Source organism: Diadema antillarum, unplaced genomic scaffold, assembly GCF_040938485.1.
Source record: "Diadema antillarum isolate AM-2024a unplaced genomic scaffold, OU_Dant_1.0 seq00000467_RagTag, whole genome shotgun sequence".
NCBI lineage: Eukaryota > Metazoa > Echinodermata > Echinoidea > Diadematoida > Diadematidae > Diadema > Diadema antillarum.
The window spans coordinates 1,095,885-1,113,799 of record NW_027271437.1 but is presented as its reverse complement, the minus strand read 5'-3'; the positions used below and the strand labels follow the sequence as shown (position 1 = coordinate 1,113,799).

General features: G+C 41.6%; 1 pseudogene; it reads left to right on the top strand.

Moving 5' to 3' along the window:
- The first annotated feature begins 18 nt into the window (after nt 1-18).
- Nucleotides 19-16,769, top strand: LOC139733302 (uncharacterized; annotated as a pseudogene).
- Nucleotides 16,770-17,915: the final 1,146 nt, after the last annotated feature.

Sequence of the window (17,915 nt, the reverse complement as noted above, 5' to 3'; positions counted from 1 at the left end):
TATAAGACTGAGCAAACCATGAGTCGCCTATTGAGGATATTAGTGCTACTGATACTTGGTTCTTCTTCACAAGGGAAACCGGTTGAAAGGACTACGAGGTGGGAAGGGTCACCTAAGAAAACTGCGGTATGTTGATAGTCACTAGATGTTCCAATGCCCTTTGTTTGCGTTTTTATGCCTTTTATGTTACCCTGTAGCCATTTTATATGATACTTTCTTTCGCTGATGAATGGCACATTTCTCCACGATGTAAATTTACAGGAAAAACGAATTAACTTGCGCTGTCTATTGTGTCATTGAAATGTATTTCTAATAAAGGTTCTACAGCACATTTTCTGCGTTATCTTGACGAAAATTGCATTTGCGATGCATGATCCAAGAACAAAATATGGCTTCATCAAGGCACGCATGGTACACTATAATTATTGGGAATTAGATCTATTGACCCCTTTACAATGTCTTTAGCACAAATATTCAATCAGAACTCGTGCTAACATGACCAGATGATAGATTTTGACCTATAAATTTACATGCTTCCTGCGTCTGTTAACGTCAATTTGGATTTGCTAAGGGTGTGTCTATTTGTCAGTGAAAACAGTGGAAAAAACAACAACAAATCACCAAATAATTTTAGACCTAATTTTGTCAAGCTCTAAAGGTTACAGCGTATCATGTCTTCATGCATGACCAACTTTCTTTCAAAACCTTGATATCAGCCAGCTACAGCGAGCGATGGTCTTTATTTGTTATTTCTCAATATTTTCTCGATATCTTTGGTATCAGGTTCTAAATACTCGACCCAACTCCGACGAAGACAACTTAGACCTGGGGAAAAGAGACGCCTTTGGCAGTAAGTATTTGTTTGTTTAGTAAATTCAACAAGAGGCAGCGTTAGAAAAATCGTGTAAATTCCGTCTAAATTCATTAGATTTTGCTACTTAGAAAATACTAATGCGTGCCAACGTACACGGTGATGCACGGGGATTGAAAAAAAAAATGAAGAGAAATGCAAAATTACAGTATATTACAATATCAATGTCGACGCATGGGCATGAGAAGAATTTACTGATTTAGAAGTGATTTTGAAGAACATCTCAGCTGATAAAAGACTGTCATTTACTCGCCTTGGATCTATGCCTTATTTTTGTTCCTCGATTGAAAAAGAAAAACACATTCCTATTGCTACTTCAAGTAGGGTATACAAGACATAGCTCAACTAAACCAGCAGGACTATAAGAGTAGGTACAGACAGTGTACAACGAAGTTGCATTTAAAGAACTAATAGTATGTCATCGAATTAAAATGATAAGTTGCAATTGCAATGGACAAACGCCATTCACCTACATCACGTGACATGATGACGTAATGATGTAAAGAACGACTGATATGCCGATTTTTTCTTTCCATATTTCTATCCGTGAAATCATTGTGATAAAGCCTTCGCAATTTCGATTTTCAATCATGTAGGGGCAGATCCAGGAATTCTGGAAAGGGGAGGGGGAGGGGGAGGGGGAGAGGCGCAACTTAAATTTCTGGTGCCACTTCCGGGTTTCATTTCATTTTCTCTGTTTATTTCTTTTGTTTTTAACGGAAAATAAGGGGGGCCTTGCGCCAGTTGCGCCCCCCTCTGGATCCGCCAATGATCATGTGTGACATGCAATTAATGTATGGATAGCACTACCTGTCTATCCGTTCCTGCACATGTCTGTTCATTTTTGTTTGTCTGTCTTGAATGCCTAGCTACACCAAGCACAGGAACGGCAACGGTCCGGGTTTTTGTTATTGGTTATGGTGCGCTAAAATGAACCATGTCTAGTTCTGTTTAAAAAAGTCAGTAATTCGGTACAAAATCACCCAAAATTTCATTTTTATGTAGAAATCAAGAGCAATAAAATCACCAGTTGAAGATATATTTCACAACAAAATATTATTAGCGGGGAAGTGATAATGTAACAGAACCAGACATGGTTCCTTTGGCGCACCATACCAAAAATAATGGACCGCTGCCATTGCCGTGCTCGGTGTGCCGAGGCACTTTACTCTACCGCATCTTCTGACCACCTACACAGATTGCATCCCTCCCGGACACGACGCCCACGGGTTCCGCTGCCACACCAGCCAGGCTTGCATCCCGCTCAACCTGGTCTGCGACGGCGTCAGCCACTGCGCGTTCGACGCGTACGACGAGACGCCGGAAGCGTGCGCGGCCGTGGCGTGCGAGGGCTTCCTGTGCCCCGAAGGGTCGTGCCTGCTCACGGAGTTCGTGTGCGACGGAACGTACGATTGCAGGGACGGAAGGGTGAGCAAGTCGAAGTTTAGTGTTATCCTCATTTCAAATTCAAATTCGTTACGTGCTAGGCTTTTTTTACACGAATGTATTCACATGTGACCTTCTACTATTCTACTACTACTACTACTACTTCTACTACTACTACTACTACTATCTCCACTATAACAACAACATGAACAACAACAACAACAACAACAACAACAACTACTACTACTACTACTACTACTACTATTACCCCACACAAAAGTGATATGACATTATGATATAGATAACAATCACATTCATCATACTGTCGTTAGCTAGTAAAATTACTTTTACACACACCACCAAAATAAGTGACAATAATATAAAAACTATATTTTGTATATTATTTAAACAATACAATGAAATAATTCCATTGCGATACTAACAGTGACTAATAATGTCATGTCAGTGCTGCTACCGCTGTTTTGCTACTGCTGCTGCTGCTGCTACTACTACTATGCCCTACTATTACTACCACTACTTCTACTTCTACAACTCCTTCGTTTTCTCCTCCTCGTTTTACCCGTCCATCAAAATTGTTGGCAATGCACTGAATTCAACCTGCGACATGTTGGCATTTCTACCCGGACCTTCCCAACCAGGACGAAGAAGACTGCCTGGCGAACCAGTGCGAGAGCGGTCGCTTCATGTGTCCCGGCGGCCGCTGCATACCGGCGTACTGGAAGTGCGACATGATCGAAGACTGTGCGTCCGGCGCCGACGAGAGCGGCTGCGCGAACAATGTGTGCGCCGCCGACGAGTTCCGGTGCGACACGGGGGCGTGTATCATTCGACCGTGGGTCTGCGACGGGCAGGTAAGCCTATGGTTTGCTTTCTCTCCTTTTGAGTCCATGACATTCAAATTCCACTGGCATAAAACGATATTTCGCTACTAACGACAATGGCAGAAAAGCTGTGTGTTAATGAAATTAACGTTATTACAGAATCATGAAAGCAATAGCGTATAACGCAGGTAGTTTCATGTTCATTAAGCTTATATTTAACCTAACTGATCATTGGCAGGATACATCCACAACGTCTGTGGCGACTGAAATGTGTTATATATCTGGTATGAACACGACACCGTGTGTACAACAGTTTCTCGACACAAAGCGACAGAAACTGCAGGGTAGTAATGATGGCTCTTCTTGCAAGATGATGTTTTTTTTTTTGACTATCAGAGATAGTAACGAGGGCATAAGAGTTGTGTCGACAAGCGTTCAGAAGAAGCGCCACATTCGAACTTAACTTTTGCTCTCTTTTTTTTCATTGACAGTAAGCTGGATAACAGCAAACAGCAAAACAATAACGAGTGGAACTCGATTTTTACCAATACCTTTTGATTTGCGCAAATAAATAATTTGTAGCTTATTGTAGAATAAAACTACACCTTTCTATCTACCTCCGCCCTACTTTCCAATGGGGGTTGGGTTGGGATGACAAATATCGTGGAAGTATTTTCTTCACTCTTCTTCCATACAATTTACAGGCCGACTGTCCGCATGAGGAAGACGAGAGTAAAGGTTGCCAGGAACCGATCACCGGGTGTGATGTGGGGTACTTTCAGTGCGACGATCTCTCGTGCGTGCCTCCATATCGCGTGTGCGACGGGATCGCAGACTGCCCAGGAGGTTTGTATCATCCATTTAACACACGAACCCAGTCTGCCAGTGCGATTTGATTTCGGCTTGACCTCCTGTTCTGTGAAAACTCTTATCTACCAGTTAATGTATTTTTCTGATGTGAAACATCTTTTGATACAGAAGGAAAGCGCATAATGATGATGGTGATGATGATGATGATGATAATAATAATAATAGTAATAATGATAATAGCAATAACAATAACAATAATGATAGTGATAATAATGATAATAATGATAATGATAATTATAATAATGATAATAATAATAATGATAATATTGATAATAATAACAGCAACAACATAGGCATTTATAACGCGCAACATACACTCAAAAAGGCGCTTACAATATTAATGTTTATAGCCAAATACAAAAATAATGATATGAAGACAAACACACTGATGCTGTAAAACTCACCTTATTTGCACGACATCGCTGAAAAGGTACCAGGGTTTGCATGTCCGAGACAATTCTGCACGATGGTATATAACGTTGACCGCTATTATTGCTTCCAGTAATGCTTCAGAAGACCCTATTGACCAGTGGCAAAAATTTCACGTACAATTTGAATTTGTCGACAGAACTTAGCAAACTAAACTTTGTGTCGGTTTACAGCCTCCCTTGTGTTTACCAACAAATTACACATCTGCCTTGCCTCACCACGATTAATGAAATGACCTAGGTGAGGGAAATTGAATGCAAAAATGATTCATTTCCGATATTATTAATCTTTAAAAATCCATTTTAACACTAGATTGTTGCGTAACTGAACTGGAGCAGATTAACAATGTTTCATGTTGACACGGTCGACATCAATGTCTTGTCCATAGGCGAGGATGAAGGGCAGAACTGCTGTGACGATGATGAATTCAGGTGCGACGACGGGAATTGCATCCCGGACTTCTGGCGCTGCGACGGACAGGTGGCGGACTGTCCTGACGGCGAGGACGAGGAGGGATGTCCAGCTAACATCTTGTGCCCGCCTGGGTCTTACCAGTGCCTCGAATCGGGCATCTGCATCGCCGGCGAACTTCGCTGCAACGACTACCCTAACTGCGTCCTCGGCGACGACGAGGAAGGATGCGGCTGCGGCGACGACGAATTCGAGTGCGATGACGGGAAGTGTATTCCAGAGGCGTATGAATGCAACAATTTGGTAAGAGGCCGGTTCATTTGCATAATTATTAGAATTTTATGCATATTTCTATCACGTCGGTCCGTTCACGACAGCCAATCCGCTTGCAAGACCCTTTACACTCCTAGCAGCGAGTGTTGCATATTTATAATTGGATTCCACGTAATAAAATAATCAAAATTATATGGGAACAGATTACTTAATTATTTCGTTACTAGTTATGAAGGAATAAACGTCAGTTGTAATGAACACATTGAATCGAAAACTGGCATTTTCATCTGCACGCTTTACTATATCGGTGTCATTTTCCTGCTTTTCAGTTACAATTCTTAGAATCAATCTTCAATGTTCCGACACAGCTCAAATTTGGATTTAGTCTACTCAAAATGTACGTCCATCTAAACTTGTATTCAAATAATTATATACGTGGTTGTGTACCAGTGATGGGCTATTCGTATCACTTACATAGTGTTATGATTATTTCAAAATCTTGATTTCGTCTGTTACAAGGTAGAGTAAAAAACCAAAACATCTTTCTGAATTTCACTGTAATCAGGCAATTGTCAGGACTTCCATTCTGTGTAGTATTTTATTATATTTCACAAGAATCTCCTCATCAATTCATATCATGTCACGTGACTCTTCCATACCAGGCAAGAAAGTTGTAAGAAAAACTTTTCTAAACAACAACATGTTTAAATGTAAGCAATTAAAGGTACACTAAAGTGTACTTGTAAGGTACATCATGATGTAACACCAATGCTGACTGCCACGAGTAGTTTTAGCGTGGTCAAAATCAGCTCATTTGGCACAATTTTCAGGTGGACTGCATGGACAAGTCAGACGAGTCGAAATGTCCCGGCACGCCCTCACCACAGTGTGACGCCACGAATTCGGTTGTATGCCGCTATGGAGGAGTCTGTGGTGTCCTCTGCGACGGCGAAATTGACTGTCCAGTGCTAGGTAACTCTGCCCTCGTAGAGCCTCGTTTGTTGTGAAATATTACCATTAAAGTGAAATCCAGGCGGGGGGGGGGGGGGGGGATTGACCCTTCATGCAATCAACCTCAAACACTACCCCCTCCCCCCCCCCCCCCCACACACACACATACACAACCGCACACATCAAATAACGCTCATCGGCGTCTGGTGGGGGTGAGGAGGAGGATTATCAATTCATTCACGCTTGTTAAAATGGCCCATTCACTTTCACAGCTGCTTTACAATGGCGCCCTCTATTATATACAGATAAAATGACAGACAGAGCTAAAATAAAACAAATACAAAAGAAGTATACGGGTGATTTAAAAAAAAACGTGGCTACGTACGTACCTACATCAAAGCTTAAAGAGAAAAAAAGTACAAAAGAGGGAAAGTGGAGGGTGATTTAGGAGTGAGACAGACTCAAGAACACATGAACAGACAGAAAGTGTTGGATTCATGAAGTAATCTTAAGCATGTGGATAAATTTTAAACAACTCGTTGAAAACATATTCAGTCACAAAGTCAACTTTATTATAACGAGGAGTTTATAGTATTATATTGTATCTAATTTTCTGCCAAGAAATCCACTAAAAGGAATAATATACCTTTTGCGTAGAATGATAAAAGGCTGGATAATCCTGCCAGCAACGATATTGCTGTTTTCAGAGGGGTCTGGATTGAGAATAGAATACCGTATATAAATAGCTGAAAAGAGTATCATAACATCATACACACTAAACCTCGTAGAGTACTATAGGTTTTCCCGGCCAATTTCGCACTTTTGTCAGTCCATTTCCTAATTGCTGCATTCAATTTAGCGAAATTTAGCGTAGATGACATGTTCGGTAGTTCAATTTTATGATATCTTCATTCAAATTCATTTTGGAGCATTCAAATTACCTTTAGCCTCATTCTAATTAACACTTTTTCAATTGAAATTCGTAAAACAAGCACCATTTCGTTATTCGTTCATTAAATTTAGAATGATATGGTCACGTGATCACGGACATGCCGCACTCGTTCATTCAAATTCATTTTTGGGCATCCAATTTAACATCTTTTGCAGTCAATTTAGCACGCATGTTTATGCTTTGGTTCTTTTTTTCTTTTTCTTTTTTGTCAACGTAGTTATTGTTTTGCAAGCGTCATTACATTTCATATTTTCGTACTTATTTTAGAGATTTTGGCAACTGTTTTTTTTTTCTTCAATGTGCTTAGTGATTCTTCCAGTCCGAAGATATAGTGCATCGTGTGGCCACAACTTATCTGGCCGTTGAGTGCTTTATTCCGAGTGTGTCGGCCAGTTCTAGGAAGTCAAGGTTATGATCATCAAATGTTCCGATAATTCTTTTTCTGTCTTCTTGAGAAATACGTCTGTATCTAACTTGTGCTGTCATGACTGTAAGAAGATGAAGTTAATCTGTAGTATTGGTACATGTAGGCCTAAAATGACATGTATGAAAGAAAAGGGGCGTTACAGAACAACAAACTCGAGTTATATATGGTAAAAAATATGATACTTTTACTGCTTAACAGTGCGTGGATGAAACAAAAAGTCACATAGAAATACGCGTTTAAATGTTATCACCTTTTCAAAAGAGAAATAACATGACGTTAATTTGAATGAACATGTTAGGAATTTGACTGCCCATACGCGAAATTGAATGACTGAAATACCCCTTTCGGCCAGTGTTGGCGAATTTGAATGACTGAAGAGCACGTGCCAATTTGAATGCTCGTTTTACGAATTCGAAAGGCACATGTGCAAATTTCATTGATCGAAATGCTAAATTGAACGACCAACTTGCAATTTCGAATGACAGGATGTGCAGTGACGACGATTTTCGCTAAATTGAATGAACCTTTTATCAAATGGACTGACAAAAGTGCGAAATTGGCCGGGAAAACCTATATTTAAAAATGGGAAATCAAGTAGTGCTCAGTCAGTATTTTTGCTGGACAGCTCTCTGAACCAGACTTAAACAGGCCTTGTTTTGTTTACATGTCTAAGAAACACACGGAACAGCTGTCGACATCTCTGTTTCTCATCCATTCCGCCAGGTGAAGACGAGATCAGCTGCCCACTAATCAAGTGCTTACCCTGGCAGTTTGAATGCGAGGACGGCGAGTGCATTCCTGCCTGGGACAAGTGCGACGGCTATGCAGATTGCAGTGGGGGCGAAGACGAGACGCTGGCCGAGTGTCCAGTGGTAGAGCCGACCACTCCTGCTCCCATCCGACCTCCAACGTACCCGTCTTACCCGGTTTACCCGACCACCTATCCCACCGAAGTTCCTGTTCCACCCACAACGCCACAACCTATCGAGTCCGAACCGCCGTATCCAGTGCCAACCGCAGTCTTTCCAGTGGAGGAGACGCCAAACTACCCTACCGAGCCTCTGAGCATTGTGTGCGATCCACCACAGTCATTTGAGTGTCCTGATGGTACCTGCTTATCGTCCACGCTGTTGTGCGATGGAAAGGCAAGTTGCCACTGTCGTTTTGTAAATAGATATTTAATAGTACAATGGGAACCCATCAATTATTGGGAATATAAAAATGACCTCACAGTAGAGAATCACGATTATGAACAAACCGCTTTTCATTGCCTTTCAGATAACAAAAAACAACTAACAAAGTTTGCTTATAAGATCAATTCTCCTTGACTCCTTTTTAGCTAGTCTATATTAAAGCATTTCAGGATCCGTTTTTGTCTATTCAAATGTGAAAAGTGGGATAGATGATGAACATGATTGTTCCATTCGAGGAAAACTGGTGCAAAATAAAGACTTTAATATAGCTGCAGTCACACTGGCAAAACTTCTCGATGTTGAACTTCGAAAGCTTCTTGGGAAGTTTGTTTGCCCGTTTTACACTGGCGACCAAACTGGAAGTTTGAATCAGGTGTGCGCATGGGTATCAAAAAAGCAAGCATGCAAACGCCGCCACTGGCATGACTGGACAATGCTGGAGGTCGGGCAAACAGGAACTGGAGTTTCGGCAGTATTTGCAGGGGTTTGGGAAATTTCCCTAGTAGTTTTAGTGGGAACTGGCAAAACTTCGAGAAGTCTTGCCAGTGGCGACTATGTTAAGACATCTACATTTTACAGGATTTCATCCCAACCAATGTGAATAGCTATTTATCTCGGATCGATTCTCAACAGGCCGACTGTCCGTACAGCAACGCCGACGAGCTTCCGGGCAGCTGCGTCACAGTTAACGTGTGCAATTATGGCCAGTTTCAGGTGAGGTCGCGGATTTTTTAAAGTCCTTTTAGACGAAATTTGTATTCCCCTTTCAAATATCTGTGTGGTCTAATGAGACGTACAATGCAAGCCATATTCAATTTTCATATCAACGAAGATTACAAGTTTCGAACCAAAAACTTATCAACCTTGATTAATTGTGTGCTATGATGGTTTATAGCCAAAAGTAGTAAATTGTATTTTTTTAAAAATCTCTATCAAAACTCCAAGGGGTTTTTTTTTTCTGTTTCGGATTATACGCGTACTATCAGCATAATGATGTTAACTATGACTTGTTGCTATAATGTCGACATTGGCTATTCTAAATCAAAGACAATTTAACATTTGATTTATCAAAGTTGTGTTGAGTATTTGCTGCCAAAAAAACGAACACAAGGCCTTTCAATTGCGTGAAAACGCAAAATTCCGTGCGTTATGGCAGTGCATGGGGGGGGGGGGACTTGCAGTTGATTTTTCGAGTTGTCTTTACATTTCTAGCAACGGGAACTCGGACCTTAAACGTAAACATGCTTGGCAAAGAGGAAATTGTACGTCTGAATTCTGTCCAGCGCGTATTCATTTTGCACTAATTTTATCTGCTTTGTCCCTCTTGACCCACATACGTAAATTGGTCCCTAAAAATCTAGTGTTGATAGTCCTCAGAGGAAACAGTGTTAATGCTGAAGAGGATATATTGGGTACATAGGAATATGTTTTTACTTTTATTTTTTTAAACCTTTCATTATTATAGTAAAAATGAGCTCTTGCGCACCGTGTGGGCACATTGAACTTTTACGCCGAATTCATTCTTTGATGTCTCTATCCCACCACCTGGTAACAGCTGTTTAAGCTATCAAGGGAATTATATTGATACGTATTTTTGGATGTATCCTACTTGTGTTGCCAGTGTGACGACGGAGGCTGCCTCAGTACCAGTCTGGTGTGCAACCGATATCTGGACTGTCCCGACGGGTCAGATGAGTCGGTTGACCAGTGCGGATTCAGTAAGTTATCAGGATTCTGCCGTTGTAACAATATTTAAGTCGTAGACCTTTAATTTTATTTTGATATTAAACGACACACAGCACATTTCCTATTATTCCTATATTGCCTGCATGCGATTACAGAATTTTCCCCAAAAGCAAGGCTAGGTGTTGGCTATGCAAATTTGCGAAATTGTTTCTTGAACATTTCATTTGATAATTATGCAGATAAATTAGAATTACGATCCAATGATAAGCTTGTCTTTAATTTGTAGTGCGCATTCTTTCCGAAAAGTTTTGAAGGCTGTAGATTTGTGAGCAAAAAGATTTACACTCGGTCTACATACTGCGGAAATTGACTTTTAGTTCGATTTTGTGTTACTTCACGGCTGACATAGTTTGTGGAAAGGTATCTGTGGGGCAATTAATAAAGTCTTGAATTATGTGTTACTTCAATGTAGGTGCATGTTGTGGAAAGATAAAAGTAGGTGTTTTTTAATCAAAACTTACGCGGTTAAAACAATTAAGAAGACATGTTTGATCTTCAGCTTTTCCTTATTCCAGCGTTAGTTATCAAAGCAATGCTAATGCTGACGTCACGACGTATGCTAGAGAACAAGTACTTTTAGCCCCACAGAATGAATCGTTTAAAACTTTCTGTACAAATGATTCAAATATGCACGGATCTCACACATAAACCTGTAGACAGGAAATAAATGTGGTGCAATGAGTATTAAAACAGATGATTGATATTCCAAGAAGATGCGATACCGCCAGTTTGTTGGGAAAGTTGTACCCCATCAACGGCGATCTGTGGCTAGTTATAAACGGCCCACAGAATGACAGGTTATTACTCTCGATTGACCTGCTAATAAAACTGTTCTGTTTGTACACTCAGATCTATGCAACTCTGCAGATGGCTTTGCCTGCCTGAGTGGAGAATGCCTGTCGGTCTACCATCGATGCAACGACGTTATCGACTGCGGCAGCGGGGAGGACGAAGACGACTGCGTGTCGCCTGTCGAAAGTGAGTCGGAAAGGACTCCTGTCATCACCACTGAAATCGATTCCGATCACGTCTTGTAATGACTCAACGATGAATATAGAGATTTATACTAGAACACAGTGTGTGTCACGCTGCCACACACACACACACACACACACACACAAACGTTTCGTGCGCCATATCAAGTGAGATGAGCAAAACTTCTAAGAATTCCCGTATGTCCCTGAAAAATATGCATACCCTCCATTAAAGGGGTTGTCCAGACAGTTCACGTCAGGTATTATATAAATCGATAGGGTCATGTACATATTTGTGGAATTTATTGTGGTACTTGAGCGGGTAAAATAATGCTCTGGAAAACACAAAACATAATATACTGAACAATAATGGTGACACTGAGATGCTAACGCATGCCAATTTGGGTTTAATAAGCAATATGATTCCTCACAATACCACTTGCCTACCGAATCAACTCGGATAAAATTTAAGCATACCTTTCTTCTTCCGTGCTGCTTTATTGAACACCAAATCATGAATTCTTATACGTGAAGCTGCTATGTTATCATCCCCCTTTACTGTGAATTTTTGAAACATTCTAATTGGAATGATAAAGAATAATGATTTCAAAATTCCCAATAGATTCTGAAATTCTTTACCAAGCATAACTAATTTAGAGATGTTTAAATACAAAGGACAAAAAAAGACAATCTGGAGGTCTTCTTTAGTGACTCTCCATCTATGGCGTATAAGGATAAACATTAGATCGTAGATAAGTAGAATACGGCTTGTAGCATTCTATCTAGGTAGAAATAGCATGTGAGAAGAAATAGCATGGCCATTCTCTTTCCGTTTTTGTCGTGGAAAACAGGTCAAGTAAAGCCCGGGATCTGTCCTTCGCATCCGGGTACTTATGAGCGCAACGACAACGACATCGATCTCTGCATCGATGCCTGTTTCCACGATGGCGACTGTCCAGGTGAAATGAAATGTTGTCCACTTCCTCGGGGGTGTGGCCTTGACTGCAGGCTGCCGCTAGGGTTCGTCCAGCTCCCATTTACAGGTTAGTTTGTCTTTTCTTCTCAGCCGCTAGTTGACCTCCTCAACACCAGACTAGTGAAAATCAACTTCATGTGATACAAGAAGAACATGAGAAGTAGTAGTACGAGGGTTATCCATCATACTGTCGAAAACATCTTGTTCCATTAGACTCGGTAAAAGTCTTCTATCTTCGCTGTTTTCCAGCTAGGGAAGAAAGGGTGTCCGTTAAATATGACTGAGATAATGTGCACAGTTAATGAATTGTATCATACATCCAATACATTTTAAAACATAAATCTCTCTGCCTTTTTGAGGGGGCGGAGGAGCTGGCTTAATAGACATGAGACTAGCCTTCGCAAATTGTGATAAACATAATCACGTACAACATCTTTAGAAGACAAGAAACATAAAGGTCGTTGCACAAAATCTGTAAAGTGGTCTGTATTGCCATGGTATTGAAATATACGTATGTTATTTTCCCCAAGGGCGTATATTGTTAGTCATTTTAAACACATGATCCTACTTTTTAAACATCAATACAAATGAATTGGACGCAATCGTGAGGTTGTCAAGAACAATATTTGTAATTGAGGAATGCGTAGATTTTATACCAGCGCCCTGTTGAATTAACGTTGAGATGACATATAAGTTAGAAAATCAGAAATAAGTGTCTGAATACTCAATTCTGATTGGCTGATACCTGACATATGTTTGATTTTCTGATTTATGTTTGATTGCGTCTCTTTATGCAACAGGGCCCTTTTATTTGCAAAGTGGTGCATTATGAAAGTTAATTCACTGTTTATCAAAACGCGCAAATTTCCTTGTATCAGGCCTCGAGGACGTCGAAAAGAACTTGGCGAATCTCAGGACAGAAGTGGACATCATTGCCGATGAAGGTTAGTCTTTGTCTTTGTGAAGTTCCCTGAGACTTTTAATGCGATCCAAGCAAAAGGTAAACCGGTCAATCCATTTCCAAATTCATAAATACAGTCTGACCGCTCCTATCTGGCCTCCCCTATCCGGATCTCTCTATCATCCGTATGCCATCTCTGCGTATTTGGGTCTTGTTGTGTTTTTTTTTCAGCTAATAACTACGCGGAAAAGGGGGATGTGAAACTGAAACAAAATTCCTACACAAAACTCACTTGAATCACGTATTATTCCCAACATAATTAACATACATTCACATCAAAATTTTCATGTAAATAACATGCAGTCAGACATTCACTACTCCCAAATCACCGCCACAACATGGACAGAAAACTTTTCATTATGCCAGGGTACGGTACAGGCGATCGTTCTTTGGCAGCTGCGTGTATTTAACATTGATCTCACATCAATGTGAGGCCAAATCCCTTATCCGAGTGAGCGCCGGTCCCAACATGTCCGGATAGGAGAGGTCGGACTGAACAATATCATTCACTCATGTAGCACCCCAATCATGCAACATTATGGGGTTGACTGAATGGTTTCCAATAGTGATTTACTTGTGATACACTCGGTGACATGAAGCCGTTTCTCTTTTGCTGAACTCATTGCCTATTTATAGCCGACAACATGACGGTGGCATTCGCTGTCTGTCCATGACTGCAGAAAAGGCGCTTGAAGGACCTGTGTCCTGTGCAAAGTAAATGCATGTTTGCTTGTGTTGATTTATGATACCCTGATCATCACGTATGTGGCCAAAAGAATATATCTATATACGTGTCATATATCTTATATTAAGAGTTTTTTTTCCATCTTTCTTCAAATCATTTCGACAGGCTCACAAAGAAAAAGCTAGCCACCTAAGATTCTGTCAATGACATCGTCTCATCTGTCAGTTACTGCTAAATAACTTATATGACGAACAAAAGCCACTGGGATGCACATTTCCATGTAAACTGAGCAGAACTTCAGCGTTTTCCCATACAATGTCTTCTATCAATCATATTATAGACGTAATTTGTATGAAGAAGAAAGAACTACATAGCAGAGACACGATAAGAAACACCCAGCATTTGCATTTGGTGGAGTTTGAAACAAAATACGACATTTCATTTCTTGACAGTAACCCATTGTTACATGATTGTATTATTTGGTTTTAGTTGCTCTTTTGGTGGGAAACATCGTCAGCTTAGAAGGAAGAGCAACCAATCTAGAAACTGACGTTGAGGACCTAAAGGAGGATCTAATGGAAGTCAAACAAGAACTAGCAGAGTCGTACAGGCCTCAAGAAACCACCCCTTACCGACCTCAAATCCCCGAGGAGAATAGACCTTATGTATCACCATCTAATCCATACGAACCTGAAAAAACAGAACCTCCGCTGTATGAACCTGAAGAGTCAAGACCGCAGCCATACGAACCAGAAGAAACGAAACCTGAAACTTACATACCTGAAGAGACAGTACCACAACCTTACGAACCCGAAGAGACAAGACCACAACCATACGAATCCGAGGAGGCAAGACCACAACCATACAAACCCGAAGAGACTGGAGCGTATCCCTACGAGGGCGAAGAGACGGCACAGCAGCCATATAGACCAGAGGAGACAAGACCACAACCATACGAACAGGCAGAGACAACAACTCGTCCATATGAAGCCGAGAGGACAAAACCACAGCCATACGAATCAGAAGAGACAAGACCACAGCCATACGAACCCGAAAAAACAAGACCACAGCCATACGAACCCGAAGAGACAAGACCACAGCCATATGAACCAGAGGAGATAAGACCAGAGCCATACGAACCCGAAGAGACAAGACCGCAACCATACGAACCCGAAGAAAAAAGACCACAGCCATATGAACCAGAGGAGACAAGGCCACAACCATACGAACCCGAAGAGACAAGACCACAGCCATATGAACCAGAGGAGATAAGACCAGAGCCATACGAACCCGAAGAGACAAGACCACAGCCATACGAACCCGAAGAGACAAGACCACAGCCATATGAACCAGAGGAGACAAGACCACAACCATACGAACCCGAAGAGACAAGGCCGCAACCATACGAGCCTGAAGAGACAAGACCACAGCCATACGAACCAGAGGAGACAAGACCATCACCATACGAGCCTGAAGAGACAATTCAAGAGCCATACCGCCCTGAAGAGACAAGGCCTCAGCCGTACAGGCCTGATGGAACGAGACCGCAGCCGTACCGACCTGAAGAAACAAGACCACAGCCATATGAACCCGCAGAGACAAGACCTCGACCGTACGAGCCCGAACAAACAAGACCACAACCATACGAGCCTGAAGAGACAAGACCTCAAACGTACGAGCCTGAAGAGACAAGGCCAGAGCCATACCGCCCTGAAGAAACACGACCTCTTCCATATGAACCTGAAGAGACGAGGCCTCAACCGTATAGGCCTGAGGAAACAAGACCGCAGCCATACCGACCTGAAGAAACACGACCACAGCCATATAAACCCGAAGAGACAAAACCGCAGCCGTACGAGCCTGAAGAGACAAGGCCAGAGCCATACCGCCCTGAAGAAACACGACCTCGTCCATATGAACCTGAAGAGACGAGGCCTCAGCCGTACCGGCCTGAGGAGACAAGACCGCAGCCATACCGACCTGAAGAAACAATACCACAGCAATACGAGCCTGAAGAGACAAGACCAGAGCCATACCGCCCCGAAGAAACAAGACCTCGTCCATACGAAACTGAGGAGACAAGGCCTCAACCATACTCTCCTGAAGAGACAAGGCCTCAACCATACTCTCCTGAAGAGACAAGACCGCAGCCATACCGACCTGAAGATACCAGGCCACAGCCATATGAACCCGAAGAGACAAGACCTCGACCATACGAACCCGAAGAAACAAGACCTCAACCGTACGAGCCTGAAGAAACAAGGCCACAGCCATACAGCCCTGAAGAAACAAGACCAAATCCATACGAAACTGAAGAGATAAGGCCTCAAGCTTACAGGCCTGACGAGACAAGGCCGCAGCCATATGAACCCGAAGAGACAAGACCTCGACCATATGAACCTGGAGAGACAAGACCTCGACCTTATGAGCCTGAAGAGACCAGGCCACAGTCATACGAAACCGAACAGGTACGACCACCGCCATACGAGCCTACAAATGTTAAACCAAGACCGTATGAGCCTGAAGAGGCTAGACCGCAGCCATATGGGTCTGTTGAAAATAGACCAATACCATATAATCCGGAATACGAGAGACCCAGACCATATGAACCCGAACAGACGAGGCCGCAACCATACATACCTGAAGAAACCAGGCCACAGCTGTACGAACAAGTACGGCCACAACCATACGAGCCTTCAGAAGTTAGACCAAGGCCGTATGAACCTGCAAGATCAGGACAGTATTTGCCTCAAGATAATAGACCAAATTACGAGCCTCAAAATGTTGTACCAATACATGATCCTTACGGCACAAGACCCTAACTTAATTTGCTCAATTTGCTTAATTCCGTGTCTGTCGAAGAGACCACAATTTAAAAAGGGGGAAAAATCACGTTTCTGTATCCACCTTACATAATGTCAAGTCTGTTTTTCTGAAACCGCATTACCTTTGATCTCGAAAATCTAACGCCATTCGATAGAGGCCAGAAAAGGGAAATGATCTTGGAAATCATTCAAAGTGGTATGTGCCCAACATGTGAAAAGATCTACGGAGATCTACGTGGATGTGAATAATTACCAAGCAGTATAAAGGGTATAATGAAAAACGAACCGTACATCGACCAAATGGTGATCATGAATGGATAACCACATCAGTAACAGCGTGTACTCCAGAGTGGGGGGGGGGGGGGGGGGAATGCAGAAGATTTCACAGAGTTAAAGACACTTAAGAATACTGAAGACACTGAAGAATACTGCGAAACAAGGACCGTTTTAATGCAGCTAGAAAGAAACTTACACGACAGAGGGTAAATCATGAGAGTGCTCAGTTATGACCCTCCCCAACAAAAACAAACAAACAAACAACAACAACAACGCCCAAAACTGCTAACGTGTTATTCTTACTAACATGTCAATTTGTGACGCAGTTTTAACACTTGCTTTATTTGCTATATTCTATTTCACTTTCATTCACCGTCTCAGTGAGACGATGGACGCTGAGTAATAGGGAAATTTGATAAGATAATGTTAGACCATGCGCGTCGATTATTTATTATCTATCTAGAAACAATGTTTGCATTTAAAACATTTGAATTTTGCCTCTGCGCTCTCATGACTTGATCATGATAAAGAAACTTAAAAAGGAAGTTATTTTACTTGAATTTCTCAAAACAAATCAATAGCCTTTCCTTCTAAAGAGTGAGAGAATTCCATTCCGATTATAAAACCTTTTTACACGACGATTGTCGATGTAGGAGTATATACAACAGTGGCTATTTCTGGAGTGTAGAATATGTTAGATTTTGATTTGATCTGATTTGATTTATTCTCTGTATGCCTTTTTTTTCAAATACATCAACTTTCTGCAATTTCATTAACAAAGTGCAAAATAATGGTAGTATACTTTCAACAATTTTGAAATGAAGCCTCCGAGAAGGGGAACAGTCTTCAAATATGTGTGTCAATATT